The sequence below is a fragment of the Lissotriton helveticus genome, chromosome 4_1 (assembly GCF_964261635.1).
Source record: "Lissotriton helveticus chromosome 4_1, aLisHel1.1, whole genome shotgun sequence".
NCBI classification, from domain to species: Eukaryota; Metazoa; Chordata; class Amphibia; order Caudata; family Salamandridae; genus Lissotriton; species Lissotriton helveticus.
The window spans coordinates 2116617623-2116633490 of NC_136063.1; the positions used below are offsets into that span (position 1 = coordinate 2116617623).

General features: G+C 42.2%; 1 protein-coding gene across 1 annotated transcript in view; it reads right to left on the minus strand.

Moving 5' to 3' along the window:
* CAPN6 (calpain 6) overlaps positions 1–15868 on the minus strand; it is a 551200-nt gene that overhangs the window by 462790 nt on the left and 72542 nt on the right. The window lies entirely within an intron of this gene.

A 15868-nucleotide genomic window follows, 5' to 3' on the forward strand; every position in this document is an offset into this window, starting at 1 on the left:
GTTATTCTTTTTAAATGTCTTGAATATCTCACCGCAACATAATTGTATTTAATATATAACACCCTATCTTGCAAAACACTACCCAACAAACCTAAGAATTCATTGACAGTTGAACTACCACATTTCAGTTCATTGCTTTAGCCTTGGAGCCCTCCGGAGTAGCACGCTCTTCTGGCCATTAAAGGCCCGCTCCAGTGTTAATGGCCAGAACCAAAGGTAAGGGCCTTTAACAAATGAACCAGCCTTTCGCGGGAGGTATAGCCCGCTACAGAGGGCTCGAAGGCTATTAGAACATTCTGCCCGTAGAGGACAGAATGTTAAAATTTGTAAAACAAAGGCCTCACCCGGTCTGGGGGATTGAATTCCCCTTGGGCTCCATGAGGCCTTTGTCAAACATTCGAATGTTAATGCTCCAGGCTTCTACCAGCCATTAGAAGCCCAGAGCACTCCATTGTTATCAATGGAGCACTCAACATTCCAATGTTGTAATATAGCCTTACCGGCTATTAAAGGCCCGTTGCAGCGTCAAAGACCCGAGCCGAAGGGGAGGGACTTTACCAAAGCAGCTGGACTTTAATTGCCAGTATAGCCCTGCTACTAAGGGCTATAAGGCTATTAAAACATTCTGCCACTAGAGGACAGAATGTTCTAACAAATAAAACAAAGCCTTCAGGGAGCGCGAGGGGATTGAAATCCACTCAGGCTCCCTGAAGCCTTTGTTCACAGCCAGAGCTGTGAACAAAGAAGCCTTGGAATATTGGAGCTCCTGGATTATACCAGCCATTATAAGCCCAGAGCACTGCATTGTTTTCAATGTAGCTACCAACATTCCAATGTTCTAATATAGCCTTATAGCCTGCCGTTGCGGGCTCTAGTGGGTATTATAGGCCCACTCCATCGGCTTGTGCCTTTAACAAAGGAGCGGGACTATAATAGCCGGTATAGCCCAGCTACAAAGGGCTATAAGGCTATTAGAATATTCTACCACTAGTGGGCAGAATGTTCGAACAAATAAAACAAAGGCGTCTCGGAGCCCGAGGGGGTTTAAATCCCCTCAGGCTCCAAGAGACCTCTGTTAACAAAAGCAGCATTGGAATGTTGCTCTGCAGTCCTGTACCGGCCTGTAGAAGCATGGAGCACTCCATTGTATTCAATGGAATTCTCCACATTCCGAAATTCTAATAGTCTTTACTTCACAACAAAAGAAACGTGTGGATCAACTTGCTCTATGAATGATTCAAATTTTGAAAAAAAACACTGACTTGAACAGCACACCATTAACCCACTAACACGTACAGCACACCATAAACCCGCTGACTTGAACAGCACACCATTAAGCAAGAGCTGAACCTGGAAGAGAAACATTTTATTACTGTGTGATCAGAACTCATTCCAGAAGATCTGAAACCAGGCCTCTTTACAAACTATGTACTTCAGAGGGCCCAAAGTGACAGCAGACCATGGATTAGAACAGCTTACTTGGATATCAGAAGAGTCTACATAACACAGAAAAGTTACGTCTGCGACAGGAATCATGGCCGGTGGCCATATTGTATGAAACCCAGACGTCCTCCAATACACATGGACTAGTACTCCCCGACTCCTGTTCAGGTTCTGCAGGATTCTATTAGATTTAGAGTAACAAACGTGATGTTAATAATGTACACTTTTAGCCCCATATGACCTTCTCCTGACCTATCCACACTATTACATTTATACAGCGGTAGGTTAAAGCTGGGCTCAATTATAGAATAATAACTCTTCTCTAATTGTCATCCACTATGTGTAATCCTATGGATCCTCCGATGTTCTCTGTGATAAACCTCACTCCAATTGTGTTTTTTGAGGAACGGCTGCAGAGACATTTTCTGGGATCCTCTACTAGGGTACCCAATGTCCATAAAGGATCCTGTGTGACTTTATATAGATCCATCTTTTCCCTGCCACATGATCCAATCCTTCAGCTTGGCATGATCTTTATATTGAACCCAACTTAAATGATGGCATGAATAGAACTCAGGAAACTGAACGGTCTACCGTGTGAGTTTCAACTTTGCTGGCCTACTTTCAAGTATTTTACTCTCAGTACAAAGCTCAATATATCCCTTTCATCATTCGTGAACAAATATTTGACTCTCAATAAGAATTTCAATATATCTCTTTCATCATTCCTGAACAAACATTTAACTCTCAAATAGAATTTCAATATATCCCTTTCATCATTCCTGAACAAATATTTGACTCTCAATAAGAATTTCAATAAATCCCTTTAATCATTGCCGAACAAAGAAGTTTAAAAATTCAACCATCCAAGTAATTATAGAATTAATATCAATTCACCTACGTGCATGGTGCAGAGGAACTGAATCCTTGCAACATAAATAGACCTCACCATCCCCCTGATTGGTGCTTCTGAACCAGGAGAAAGTTTAGGAGTGGAAACTAGAAGAAATAAAGAGCTACAAAGAGAACTACTAGAACCCTATTTACTTTCTGAACTTGTGGCTGCCTTATTGAATATTGAGACTGGTGCGCCCGAAGGAGTGCCAGGGGTACTAAAATGCAGTGCCAGGAGAAACAAAAGGCAAGTCAGCCATTGCAGCTGCTACCTTTGGTACCCATTCATGACTGGTAAGAGGTTTTCAGAGTGCAGTGCCCACTTGACTGAAAGCATATTCCCTTTTCAATGAGGCTAGAAAGAAACTATCCCTTATTCCAAAATAATCCAAAACACCTCCTTTGCCTCTTACATTTTCTGCACTCTGAACACTTTTGTGAACTCTCACAGGGCAAATATAAGGTACCTATTATGAATTTGCTGCCATGTATACACATGTTCTTTTACTTTGTTTCTTCCATAGGAATCTCAGGAATTAAAAGTATCCGCTATACATTGCTTACAACACCAATGTTTTAGTGACTTACTGTTTGGATATTTTTGGGGGATAAAGCAAAAATTTAACTTTTAGAAATAGATGGCAGGGCTTCAAAGCCTAGTATGGCTTAGATGAGTTAAAAGATCATCCACTGGAAATCACTCCACATTCCAGTTCCTCGTTTTAGCTACCTTAAGCAAGATACCTTTGGTTACACTCCCATAAGAACAGTGCAGTCCGAACTGCCAGGCCATTTTGTTTTTAAAAGGGAACAAAGGCAGGCCCAGACTGGTTGTGGTCTTGCTGGGCCTCAAATGTAAAGAGCAGCTTGATTCAAATGGCAGAGACAACCTGTCCTCATGCCTAAGCACTCATGTTTCATGAACTGTATCTCACTGAGTAATTACCAGATTGACCTATATTCATCTGGAATGATGGTCTGTTACCACAGAAATCGAATGCACCCCACACACATTTTTTCTGTTTTGTAAAATGTATTCCAGTACACCACCTGGTTACCTATGCTTAAGACAGGGAGTTGCTGTACATCATCCAAAATAATGCAGACATGGATGTCAATATATCGCGACTCTAGGCTCGGACACTTGTATCATCTGTGGTCTTTTATGGGCCTCACCGAAGGAGTGCAAGAAGTTCAGGTTTTAGAACCAATCATGGAATTGTCAAGACAAATCCCACATTTTAATATGATAGTGAGTCAGTGGAACCCTCTGGAAGATGAACATACTCCATAAGGTTCAAAGTGACAACATATGAAGAAACATTCTGGCTAGAAGGGCTGTGCCAATACAGCTCCCTGATACGCTCCACCCACCTCAATTCTCTTAGCTTCTTTTTTGCCAATCCTTCCACAACACGTTTCACTTGAGGCCCTCCACAGGTACCAGAATGGGTACCTGAAGGTATCTTAATGTACCTTCATTATCGATCACATTTACAGAACATATTGACCACCTATGTTCGTAGTAGGTCAACAAAATAGGAACCTTACAACCCAACTATGCCAATTTGCACTCACAGAATCACGGCTGGTAAACATTTATTAAGGTGCACTTAATACATGTGACCATTCAATCCACTTTGCCAGAACTGCCACAATCACTGCTTATGGGGCTGGGCCTGCCTTTGGGCAGTCTTACCCTAGGCCACCTATACAAGTGAGTGAACATCTACAAAGTTGTAATTCTAAGGGAATTAACTACCCCTTGCTATAGATTCTCATCCTAGAAACTAATGTTAATTTGCTCCAGTCAGAGGCAACAACAAGTGTATTAACAGGGTTGGTTTGGGAGAAAATATCCCCCTGCAAGCAGAATGTCCCACCTAATAGAAAATCGGATTGAGTAGGGGTTCTTTAGAAATCCCTTAAAAATCTGGAATTTGCTCCAAACATACGAGTAACCACACAGGAGCAAATTTCTAATTATTTAACTCTGACCTTTATTATCCTCTCCCAATCTCTCTATTGGTACTATTTTCTTGCTCATCTTGAGTTGGTCTGTATGACTGACTACAGCATACTGCTGCAATGCTGGTTCCAGGCATTATACAAAATTGCAAAAAAATTAACTGCACCTGTACAATCTAGTAAGTCAATAACGTATATCAGAAAATGGATATATTAATTATTCACCAGAAAAAGTAACATTTTCCTCTAATCAAAACAAGTGTGTTAATTGCTTTCTTCAGTGGAGGCAGAATTAATGTCTTTGGGCTATGCTTGAAGATGGACAAATATGAACAGAAATTAAGTTCTTCGGGAAAACAGTGAAATGGTCTGGCAGCAATGTGTATAAAAGAGAAGCGCTCCTGTTTCCTAATTTAATTTTTTTTAGAGTTATTCGAGGTTCTGTAGTAAATTATGTAACATAATCCTCTCCAAGCAATGTACTGAGCTGAAACAAATCTTTCTGTATCATGCAGAGTTCAGATACTTGAAAGCTTACAGTGTTAAGCAGAAGAGCAATTTCTGAAAAGGTGAAAATTAGCAAAACTTCCAGATGTATAAATAATATCTAGTATAAAAAACAGCAGCTTTGAGAATATAAATATACAACACACTGCCCGTTGCATTGCCAACGACCAAACAAGTCTGAAGAATGTCAACGCAAATTGTAATTTCCCATGCGGGCAGGTAATGACACAATTAACCGGAAATTGCTAATAAGAATTATGAAGTTTCCATCCACATTTCCATATATTTCTGCTTTTTCTCCACAATAATTCCCCTCCTTTCAAGTATCTGGGTCATCATTTCCAGTGCTGCTGGATTCTAGTTTACTCACATAATTATGGCAAATAGAATAAGGCATAGCATCACAGGCATGTTTGCCTATCCTGCCAAAGATGGTCACCAAACTTTGTGTGCACCGAGTACTGGATTTAAAGTGGTGACATCCATCTTAAAAAGTGAAATACTTAGATTTAAAGAAGGTTATAGTAGGAAGATTTCTACTGACATTTTTCCAACTCAGATATCTGGGACACAGTTTGAAATATTTCAGGGAGCCCTTACAGATTCATGAACATTGTTAATAAATACGGAGTAATGCCAGAATACAGAAGATATGTACAACGTTGTGTTTAAAAGAATGAATGAATGAGATAAAAATAATAATGCACACAATTCTGGCAAGGAACCTCTGGGTACAGGCCTTATACAAGAATAAATTTGCTTTAAAGTTTTCTTTTTTTTTTTAAGGTGGACAAAAAGTACACAAGCCAGATCTCTGGGGGAAGATAATTCTATATCTGTTGACCTATATCGAATAAGGCACCAGAAAACAATGCATAGTCCACATTATGCTAAATATAAGGCGAGCAGCAAAGTTGTTTTTAAAGGAATACCAGTTGACCAACATAGAGTTTTTGAAGTTTTCACTTTTGAGATATCCACATTTGTTTTTTTAACTCTACAGTTGTTAGAGGTCTACTGACCAGACCTCAGTCACAAATACCCAAAGCGGAGTTACACTCACTAGCTGTTAATATTGGACAGGTGTGTCATTGTACAAAGTTTCTAGGCTGATACAGACACATGAAATAATATTAATAACCAGTACATTTCGCATTAGCCTTAGGAGTACAGGACCATCTATATAGTTATCTATATGGTAAGTTGCCCTAAGCAAATTTTTCAACAATTGACAGGTTACTATTTGTGTGTAACCATCTCAAAGTCAGAATGTCCTGCGAGTATTCCTGGGTCAATTTCTAGTTCTGTTACTGGTTATATTTTATCTCATTCTGCATTGAAGTTATTCAATACATTCACACCCTCTGTCAAATTGGCTATTGAGTCTGCTCTGCTGGATACGCTCTCATTTCCCTTTGGTATTATTTTGAGAAGTGAAATGGAGGTGTTCGGTGAATCACACAAAAGTGATGATATATGACAATACATATAATTTAAAAAGCTGGTAAATAGGATTGCAAAATCCACTTAGCCTCGAGTTTTCCTGCACAGCAGTGCTTAATTTGGATCTGTGTGTGCCAGTGCTCTGCACCAGCACCTATTTCTTCACACCAGCACTATGATGGTCTACCCCATGGTGGTACAACTTGTTTATATGTTTTGAATGAGCACATCAGAGTACTTAAGATGTTATGTTTATACATAAAAAAAGATTGTGCCTACCAGACAGTGCGAGCTGTCTGGGTTGTGAAAATACCAATTTACAGTTGCCTTACAGCCCACATGGTGCTTACTATTGATCAGCTTTGTCACTGTCAATTGCTTGCCTCTTATTTTTTACCCGGTTTGGGCTTTACTTCCTCTTTTTGTGTTTGTCCCTCCCCTGGAGCATGGCCCTACTTATTCCCATCCACTGCTCACCTTTCAGCCAGTGCTTATTTCTTTTTACTTAAGCACGCCCTGAGTGTCTGTGTTTCCAGTGTTCCCAGAGCGCTCGGTGTTGTTCTCACTCATGTATGTGCTCCCCACAACCTTGCTTATCCTCCTAATTCTCTCCCCCCCGATCTTTCTCTGTGTCGGTCTTGCTTGGGTACTTTTCCCGATGCTCAGTGTTGTTGTCCCTCTTGTACTGCTTTCTTACGCCTCCCCAATTCTCTGCTACATTACTCCATCGTGGTTACGTTCTTTCCATCTCAAAAATGGCAGAAGGAAAATGGGATGCTTTCGGTCTATCATGGAGCAAGAAGTTCATTGGCCCATGCGTCCTGCATTCTGTAAGTGATCTAACTCTGGGACAGCCTGTTTAGATTTATAAAGTGTTGTTATTCCCCCGGTGCCTAAGCTGCAGGCCTGGTCACATTTTGCATTCCAGTAGTGACATCAACATAACAACTCCTAGCCTTTGTGTTGGACTACAGTAGGTTGAATCACTTCTTAGAGTCTTTCAGGGGGTGGTCTGCTCAGCGGGTTGTGTCCCTGGCTGCCACGGTGTGCCTAAAGCACACCGTTTTTGATTGTGCACAAGGTCACTGACATTGTTGGTAACACATACCACTGCAGGTGATGGATATAACATAAGTTAGGCAGCCCTAATGGCCTGTGTTGCTTTCAGTGAGAAGGCACTTGGGTTACTGATTCAGAAAGGCATTATTTCTGCCTGTGCTCGAATATTCTCATGATTTACTTGCTGATTGAAGGGCCTGTCTGTGTCTCACTTCTATTTCTGTATAGTAGATCACACATTCAGGATAACTGTCTAGATTACCTCTTCTGTGATTTTAGTCGTCAGTTTGAACTGTCTGAAGTTTATGCAGTGGGGAGATTTCCACAGGGGGGCCATTGTTTGTTTGCTGACCTTGTTGCTCCAGTGAACAACGAGTATACACGGGCGTGTGGCATTAATGTATGGTGTCCCACAGGGTTCAGACTTGATAACTTCTATTTCAGAAGCTTATAAAACCATGGATATTATTAGCCTAGACTTTTTAATTCCCGGGGCAGTTACATCGTATTCTTTATTTGGAGGTATTTGTAGAACTCTGAGTTACTTAAATAGGCGATGTTGCACTTGCTGTCTACTCTAAATAAACTTTGCTCGGCCACTGGAAATACTCAGCAGAATGACTGCGTTTGATGTCTAATAAGTTTCAGCGTGCTCCAACCTGCACATGCTCTTTTGAGTGTCCAGAAAGTATTGTAGTGTTGATTCTTGAAAGGCGAAAACAAAAGCGCTAAGCCTTTTCTGATAAAGGCCCACCCACAGGCTTTGATGCAGGCCATAATGTGCTAATGATCCTATGGTATATTCAACGCACCTTTATTTATTTTATTAAGCAGGTGTCTTTATAGAGTGCAACCCTAGCTGCCAAAGCACTGAAATAATGTCTACAGTTACACAGTACACTTCAAGATTTGTTTCAGCTGTGATCACTGTTTTCAACGACCTCGGCAGGATGAAGGGCTGCAGGATTTGATTCTGTGATCGTCGGTTTGGCAAACAGAACTCTGGATGAATTAGTCCACTGAGTTCTCTTACCAGTAAGAGGAGAAGCCAGTGAGTGGCGACAAAAAAATTATCATCATGGCTTAAAAACGATGCTACATAAACTTCAAGACAGATTCCACATTGGTGTAGGGCACACTGAGATAATAAAAGATATCTGTAGAGTGCACAGCTACCCCGGATGGGGTGTCCCGGCGCTAGCACGGACAGCAACAGAAGCAGTGGTAGGTGCACATCTAGTCATTGCCACTAAAAAGCCAGGTCTTCAAGGCCTTTCTAAATTCCTGTTCAGAATGCATCATACGTATTTGAGCAGGTAGATTGCTCCAGCATTTAGTGGTACCCACCTCAAATGTCCTACCCCCCATTCTTGCCTTCGCAAAGCGGGGGAGTGGTGAGCAAATGTTTGTGATCGGACCTTAGAGATCTGCCCTGCTGGTAGGGGCGAAGTCTGTATGTTTTCTTCTTGGCAAATCTTTGAGGCTTCAGGAGAAGGTTGCTGGTGCTCCTGGAGGATGTTTCCACACGAGAGCTCCAGTTTCTGGGCCAGGTACCTTGGGGTGTTGTGATGTAGGGCTTTGTGCGTCATGCAGGCAATTTCTAGTTGAATTCTTGGTTAGGTGGGGTGATTAGTAGGAATTCCATTTCAAGGTCGTTTAGTTTGAGGTGGTTTTCAGTCAACCATGTCTGAGATTTTTGTAAAGTTAGATTGAGAGATTTGATGGCATCTGGAGAGTTTCTTTAAATATAGTTGCGTGTCGACTGTGTACATGAGAAAGTGGATATTTGTTGAGTTGAGGATCTCACTGAGTAGCTCATGAATAGGTTGAACAGTGTAGGTGAAAGAGAGGAACCCTACAGGACTCCTAATGTGACTGGGATGGCCATGGACAGGGATTGGTTGACCTTGAACCTTTGGGATCTATTTAGGAGGGAAGAGGTAAACCAATTTAGAACAGACCCCGATAGGCCCATTCTGTGTTGCAAGACGTCTAGTGAATTATGATGTTTGATCGTGTCAAATGCCGAAGATAAGTCAAGTAGGATCAGTAGGCAGTATTCGTTCTGGTCTAGAATTTTTAGTGCGTCATCTACTATGTGGGTCATAGCCGACTCCATACTATGCCCTGCCCCGAAGCCAGATTTGAATTTATTGAGCAGGTATAAATTGCTGATGTGGTTGTCTAACTGGCCGAGAACACATTTTTCTAGAGTTTAGCCAGAGTTGGGATGTTGGAAATTGGTTGGCAGTTATATAGGTCCGCGGGGTCCGTCGTAGTTTTTTTCAGGATGGAAACTTGTTCCGATTTGAGAATTTCAGGAAGAACTCCTTGGACTAGGGAAGCATTGATGATCTTTGTCAAAAGTGGCAGTAGCACCAGTATGAGATCTTTGAGGTAGTTTGCAGGGAGGGGTCAGAGAAGTGGTTGGAGGGGGTTCAAGGACGTGAGTGCTTTTAGGATTGTTTCTTCGCTGTAGGTTGCGAAGGAGGCACAGGAGACGGTATTTTTTAAGGTGACCTTAGATGTGCAGGTGATTGGGGTTGCGAGAGTGTGAGATGTTGTGTCCTTCTGAGTGTCAATCTGAGCTAATGAGGCCTTAAGTAGGTCTGGTTTCAGGAGTTCTGTCTTTCTCGTGAAGAAGGAAGAAAATTATTCACAGCTGGGTGGAGAACATTGACCAGCTTGGGGAGGGTGAGCTACACAAATAGATTGAGATTTGACTAGTTCAAATAGATTCTTGGGTCGGTTCTTGGCTTTATCTAGCTGATTTTTTAAAAAGTTTGCTTTTGAGTGTCTGTTATTTCTATAGTATGAGTTTCTGGTGGATGTGAGCAGTTTAAGGTGGTCCATAGATGGTTATGACCTCCATCGCAGTTCAACTAATCTCAGGGCTTGTCTGTCTTCGTTGAGTTTACTGTCATACCAAGGTTTAGAGTAGTTTGTGAAGAGCTTTGTAAGTTGTAGAGGTGCGGTTGTGTCTAGAATCGTGGTCATAGAGTTAAAGTAGTCTTGTGTCAAAGCTTGAACATCAGTTAGGTCTTCCGGGGGAAGCTGGAGGCTGACACTGGCGGATGTGAATAGGTCTGTGAGGGAGTTTTTTTTAGGTTCCTCTTCCATATTTTAGGTCTCATAGGTTGTGCTGAACGTAGTTTAACTGATTCCCTGATGGAGAAGGTGATGGAATGGTGATCAGACTAATCACAGGGGAGGATTGTGTTGAGCTGAATGGCCTCTGGGTTGGCAATCACCAAGTCAAGGGTTGAACCTTTGACATGTGTGGGGCTATTGCAGATTTGGGTGAGGTCAAGGACCGAAAGCAATGTTTTGAGGCCATTTACAGCCGGGTCGTTAGGATTGTTCCAATGGAGATTGAAATCACCAAGGAAGGTGCAGAACCTGGGGAGGTGGCTAGATTCTAATCTCTCTTTCGATCACCACACCAGAACTGTGGTGGAAAAGTGCTTTGGCATAATGAAAGGTCTCCGGAAGATTTTACATGTGCTCCCGGTAGCTGCCAGGAAAACCCTGGTCCACGCACTTGTCACCTCTCGCTTGGACTACGGGAATGCACTCTATATTGGCGCCAGTGAAAAGAGCGCGCAAAGATTACAATGCATCCAAAACGCAGCTGCCCACCTAGTCCTGATGCTTCCCAGGAGAGCCTAGTCCAAAAATGCCCGAACTACTCTCCACTGGCTCCCAGTAAAGGAAAGAATTCTCTTCAAGGCCCTATGTATCAATCAGCGGATCTTGATGAGGAAGGGCCAGAGTTACTATTACAACTTACTATCCCCCTATACACCTACCAGGACCTTACGTTCTTGGGGGTCGGGGCTAGTTCAGGTCCCAGTTATAAAAAGAATGAGAATGGGGGGCAATCTTTCCGCTACCTGGCTGCTAAACAGTGGAACCTGCTTCCCCTGGAGCTTTGGTTGGAACAATCTGAAAAAATCTTTAGGAAAAAACTGAAGACATGGCTTTTCCAGTCATAGAGCATTTTTGGTTTCTGCCTGCTCTCTTGTTACCTCATCTCATGTAGCATCCTCCGGCCGCAGCACGGGGACACACTAGTTAGTGTAACCAGGCGCTTTACAAATTCTTTATTATTTATTATTATATTTGGGTATTTTGTTGACGAGTGTGTGTGGTCACGATATCTATGAAATGCTCGATGAAGGTGAGGTTATCACCTGGCGGGTGGTAGAATGTGTGCAGTGAACAGATGGGTTTGTTATTACTTGTGATATCTAAGCATAGATATTCACATGAGGATAGATCCGGTGAGGGTGAGCGGTTCACGGAGAGACTGTTCCGTTGAATGCAGGCAATACCGTCTCCTAGTCTATCAGGTCTGTCTAGTCTGGCAATGTCACAATTGGGGGGGGCCCAGTATGTCTAGGATCGGTGTGGACGAATCATTTAGCCATGTTTCGGTTAGGATTAGGAGGTCAGGTTTGTGAGTGAGTATTAGGTCATCTATGTCAGCTGTGTGTTTTAAGGCTGATCTGCGGTTTAGTAGAATGCATTTGAGAACCATTGGGATTCTCTTTCACTATTCTAACTTTTGAAACAAACTACATTGTGCTTGGTAGGTAAGGTGGACTCTGCTGTCAGCCATTTGTATACAGCGTCATCTATGTTCCGTATCCTGCTCTACTTGCCACTGAACTTTCCATTTGTGACAATCTGCCTGTCGCACTAACTTAAACTGATTTGCTACAATCCCTAGGTAGGTGATTGTTGGACCTGGGCTTCTGTAGCTTCAGCCCCAAATGTTTTGCATTTTTCCCTACACTTTTTGCTGAATAATTTTTTTTGACCTTGCTAACCAGTGGTAAAGTGCTTGTGCTCATTCCCCAAAACATGGTTCAATTGGCTTATGCCTAATTCCCATGTTTAACTTACTTATAAGTTCCTTGTAGAGTGCTAAACCATATACTCTGCACCTGTAAATTAAATGCTACCAGTGGGCCTGCAGCACTTATTGTACCATTCACTTAAGCAGCACATTAAAACAAGTTCCAGGTCTGCCATTGCATCCTGAATGCAGTTTTAAACTTCCATGTCGACTTGGCATTAAAACCCCATTGCCAAGCCTTAAACCTCCCCTAGTCACCTCTAAGGTAGGCCCTAGGTAGCCCATAGTGCAGGGTGCTGTGCAAGGTAAAGGTTGGGCACATACTTTTAAGTTTTATATGTCCTGGTAGTGAAACATTCCCACATAAATGTCACTATTGTGAGGCCTAACTATCTCATAGGATAACATTGGGGATACCTTCATACATTAAATAAGCTGTAATTCCTAATTGGGAACAGGATATATTTCATGTTTGGTACATATGGAATTGTAATGAAAAACCCTCTTTAATTGTAAAGTCAGATTTTGAATTACAATTTTGAAAATGCCACTTTTGAACAGCCTGTAGCCTGCCTTGGGTCATGTAACTGGGTGTAGCTGTTATTTAGACTTTGTGAATTCCTCCCAGACAGTCACAATACAGAGGGAATAGATGTGCCTCAATCGGCCATCTGCTGGCAGGTTGAGGGGTGCAGAGCTGAACACAACCCCACTTACACCTGAATAGCCTGTGCTCTGCATTCACATGAAGGGCTTAATGACCCTGTATCGTCACCGTAGCCAGCCTAAAGCCAGCGGAGTCAAGAATATCCATGCACTTCAAAGAACCCTTCCAGAAGCTTCTCCCACCTTCAGGGCACCAGGGTATAAAAATAAGACTTCAGTTAACCACTGGACCTGCAGAAGGACTCTCAGAGCACTGCCTGCTGCTGTGAACTGCTGTGCACTCTGCCAGACTGCTGCGGTACCTGGAAAGACTGCTTTGCTACCTGTAGCCTGCCTTGAACCCAAAGAGGTCAGCCCTGCATCTTCATTTGCTCCATGGATAGAAGTGAATTTGAGGACAAGTTCACTGGCCTCCTATTCAGAGCCACAGGGACGTAAAGTCTCCCACTATCTAGAACTCACATCTGGACCAGGCTGAGTTAGTCCTGAACCCCGCAAGAGGTGTCCCACTAGTCCTCTTGGGGGTTGTGGTGCTAAAGGTGCCCACATGGTCAGTTTCCAAAAACTGATGGCTGAGACAAAATTGGCCAAAAACTGCTCTGAGAACCAGAAGGAGACCAATATGAACCTGCTCGCCTATCTAACCGAGGTGCATCACCTGTCGGATGCACTTTGTGGCTTCTCCAGCTATGCTTAACAGCAGCAAATCCATTGCAGCGGTCCCTCGTCAAAGGGGTATCTGATCTCATGGAACTGTCTTCAGCTACAACCCTCTGCCTCATCCTACAACCCTCTGCCTCATCCCGCTAGAGATTTTTGTATTCCATTTCTGCGACTAAGTCCGAATGTTGAAATCTTCACCGGGGCTTTGACCCAAGGCCATCCAATGAAGACACTCCCTCATTGGACACCTCCTGAAGCCTGTCCCTGCTGAACTTTACCTTCTCAGATCTTTTTCTTTAAGAATGTTTCCTAGTCCGCACTGACCGGGCCCAATACACTTCTTGAATCCGAACTGCATTCCATCACGGTCGGCCTTAACTTTAGACTTTGACCCAGTCTCACATGACTAGATGTCTAAGGTTGGCGCTTTGATCTTCTAAGTGCTAGCTTTCACTAAAAACATTAAAAATTAATGACTCCGGTTCTGCTGATTGGACTTTAGCCGTTTTGTGTCAAATAATTTATCAACATTTACTCAGTGTTTTCACTTTATTACTGTTTGTGTACTGCAGAAATACACATTGCCTATAAGTTAAGCTTAATTGCTTTCCAGGGTTGCGCACAGGTTAATTTTGTAACTTTTTGTGGTCCACCCTGCAAGGGATTGTGGCTGTTGCTTGACAAGGGCTTACACCCCAGTCAACGACTAACCAAATTTCTCAGTGACCACTTAATTACAGGGTTGTAAAAGGGTTGTGGAACTATTTTAAAGGTTATTCATATTTTTGGTTGGGGTTCCCTAGAATGATCAGAATAAAGCAGCAGTATATGGTTACCATCTTTGTTTAATGGAAACTGTGGAGCATAAGAAACGCTCACATTAAGGTGTCACAACCTTTTGCTGCTCCTTTCTCACCCCAGCACATATATACATGCATACATGGGTACACACATAGGGGGCAGATGTACAAAGGTGTTTTGAGATTTGCAGAATCAGCCCGTTTGAGACCACAAAAACTTAGTTGCCAAATCTCAGTTTACATTTGCAAATCGTTATTTGGAAGGGGCACAAACCAGTTATACTTTACCATCACTTCAACACTGGTGGTAACCCATTTGCAAATTGGAAGGTGTTCTAATGGGACACCCGACCCATTTGCGAATGTTTAACAAAATATTTTTTTAAGCAGGCCCGGGTCCCATGGGGCAAGGCCTACTCTTAACATTTTTTACTGAAACGTTTCACTTTCTTTTTAGAAATTCATCCCTTTTCTTTATGGAAAAAGTGCTGCATTAAAAAAAATATTCTTAATTGAAAATTGTAGTATGCTGCTCATATTAATGTTCTGTTTCACCACCTGCTCAGCCAGTGTGAATGTGCTGTGTGTTGCATGGAATGTTGGAGTGATGATGTGTATTGGAATGCTGGGTGCCTGTGAGGTGAAGTGGGACAGTTGAGAATGGGCTGAGCAGGGGTCAGGCAGCTCCTAGTGGGGCTGCTTCACAAAACCTCATCTACTTGTAACTGACTACAATAAATCTAATAAACTACATCCTACCTGCGTGGACCTCATTACTGACCCCCGCAGGCCGGCATCCCTGCAATGGCTATGATTCATAGTGGGTCGCAAATTGTGACCTACCTCATTAAAATTCATGAGGCAGGACAGTCAGTCAAAATACTTTATTTCGATAATTCAATATCATAAAAAGACGGTGATGCATACTATACAATCAAATGCACTTTAAAAACAATTACAATTCATATGTTAAAAATATACCACAAATTTCATAAGAGTTAAAAGAGAAAAAACATTTTACAGTAACATTTAGCTGCCATATTACATTACAATTAAGAGAACAATATATACAATGCAAAGAAATCATCTATCTAAAAATACAATCAGTTACAATTTATCGTTCTCTGGTTCCTGACCCTGACAGCACCCACCAGGTAACTAGCAACATGAAAAATAACCCTAGGGGTGTTTAGTAGTTGTAGATATAGGAGAGCGGGCTTAACTTGAAAAAACCCTGCCTCCTTGAGGATAGGAACGAGGAACTTTGTCCTTACAGCCGTGTAATGATCACAAAACATCAAAAAATGCATTGTGTCCTGCGTCGAAAAGTTATCGCAGGAACACGGTGGGGCCTGTTCAGGACTGCTCCATTCAGAAAAATGACCTAAGGTCAAATGAATCATATTTAAACGAAAACGTGTTAAAAGAAACCTGTGGTAAGAACGATTAACTAAAACAAGATAAAATTCAGGTCCTGGAGGATTGGCAACAATGAGGTTAGCCCTTACAGTGGGTTTTCTGAGCTCGGTTTCCTCTCTGTTTAAGGACAGTATCTGTAACATAG